Genomic DNA, 1,980 nt, shown 5'->3' on the forward strand with positions numbered 1-1,980 from the left:
AAATGCCCCAAGTCACATCTCTAGAAAACAGCTGATTTTTAGTTTTGCGATAACTAAATAAAGTTGTGGCATGTACATCGGTTTATCTAAAATTTTGTGTAAATTATGTGTCATAGATCTAAAATATTGTTGAACCGAAATTAAGATAATGCTGCGCAGTCAAATTATAACAAATAAAAGAAGTAAGCCAAGAAGGGTATGCTGTGAAAGAGAAACGGAAGCGGATAGAGGATGTGTGATAAAGTGGTATGTACATAACAGGAAGTGAAGCACTGTGGTCGAGTATAATGCAGGAGGTTTGTATAAATAATTATATTCAATAATTAATACGAGTAACACCTAAATTTTTGAACATTGTGTATGTATAAGGAATTTTTTGTGACATTGGCCGGCTAGCGCCACCTTCGTGCATTTTAGCATCGTTGGTGCAAAAGATTCAAAGTTTTAAACTGTGTTCGACTCAGAGCAGATTTTTGCAACAACGAGCTCTTCTATTTTACCAGGCATAACACTTAAGTGCGTACGCATGCTCGTTTGCCGCCACTGGAATCTATTATTCCATTAGCGGAAATGCTTCTCTTAATCAGAAGCATAGCATGGCCAAGAGGCAGGAAATGGCATACACTAAGCCAAATCTGATAGAAAATTCAGCAGAACACTGTACTCGCCCTAAACCTAAGAATTCGTTTACATGCATAAGTATTTTTGAGGCGAGGAACAAAAAGTACTTTTAGGGGTTTAGGAATACACCGACATTATTTTGAAGCAGATGGTCGGTTATTAAAGCTTCAATAAGTATTAAGAAAGTAATCATCGATTAGATATGCAGTTTCCATATCTAATTTCTGCAGTCCAATAGAATCTCTTATTTTTTGTATCCTCTCTTGCCACAAATTACATTTCTTGCGGATATATCGTCGCTCCCAACGAAGAGTAGCACATCTCAAATTACCGTGGAAGACTAGCACGTTTCACTATTCGCGTCGAAGACTAGCACATTTCATTATTCGCGTCGAAAAGTAGCACATTTCAGATTCTCGCGTGGAAGACTAGCACATTTCACTAATCGCGTGGAAGACTAGCACATTTCAGATTTTTGCGTGGAAGAATACAGTATCATATCAAGAGGACCCCGTTTCAAAGTGATATTATTTATGTTATGTTTATTTATTTACTTAAAAAACCTTCAATTAAAATAAAGTTAATTCTCTTAAAAAAATCCATATTGGCCCAATTTTAAAGCCCAGGAGAATACTAAAAAAACTCAACAAATTTTCAACAACGCAAACGCAAATGAAATATTTTCCTTCGAAGAACTGTCCAAATATTTACATTGGCAAAAAATTAAGATATCACATGTACGGAAAATTACAATAAAAAATAGCAAAAATCAAGTAGACATGGCAGTAAAATACGACTTTATGCAAAGCGAGGAGAAGTTGAACCTAATGAAAAAAAATGTTCAATGGTCAACCATGAAACACTGTGAATTGCCTAAAGCTTACAAGGGAAAAATACCTTTAAAAAAAAGAAAAGTGGATGATATTCAACAACTGATTAGTAAACGGTATATACCGTCTGAATTTCATGATTTTCATAATACAATTAAAGAAATATAGAATAAACGTTTGAGTTTTCAATATATATTATGCTTTTATGATTTACTTTAAACCGGAGACGTGCAGTTTTCGCGGCTTAACAATCTGAAATATGCTACTCTTCCAAGCGAAAATCTGAAATGTGCTAGTCTTCCACGCTAAATCGAAATGTGCTAGTCTTCCACGCAAATAACGAAATGTGCTACTCTTCCACGCAAAAATCTGAAATGTGCTAGTCTTCCACGCAAATAACGAAATGTGCTAGTCTTCCACGCAAAAATCTGAAATGTGCTAGTCTTCCACGCGAAATGAAATGTGCTACTCTTCCACGCGAAAAATCTGAAATGTGCTACTTTCGCACGCGAATAACGAAATGTGCTAG

The sequence above is a fragment of the Rhagoletis zephyria genome, unplaced genomic scaffold (assembly GCF_001687245.7).
Source record: "Rhagoletis zephyria isolate East Lansing unplaced genomic scaffold, Rhagoletis_zephyria_1.1 Rzeph_scaffold_03946, whole genome shotgun sequence".
Taxonomy (NCBI): domain Eukaryota; kingdom Metazoa; phylum Arthropoda; class Insecta; order Diptera; family Tephritidae; genus Rhagoletis; species Rhagoletis zephyria.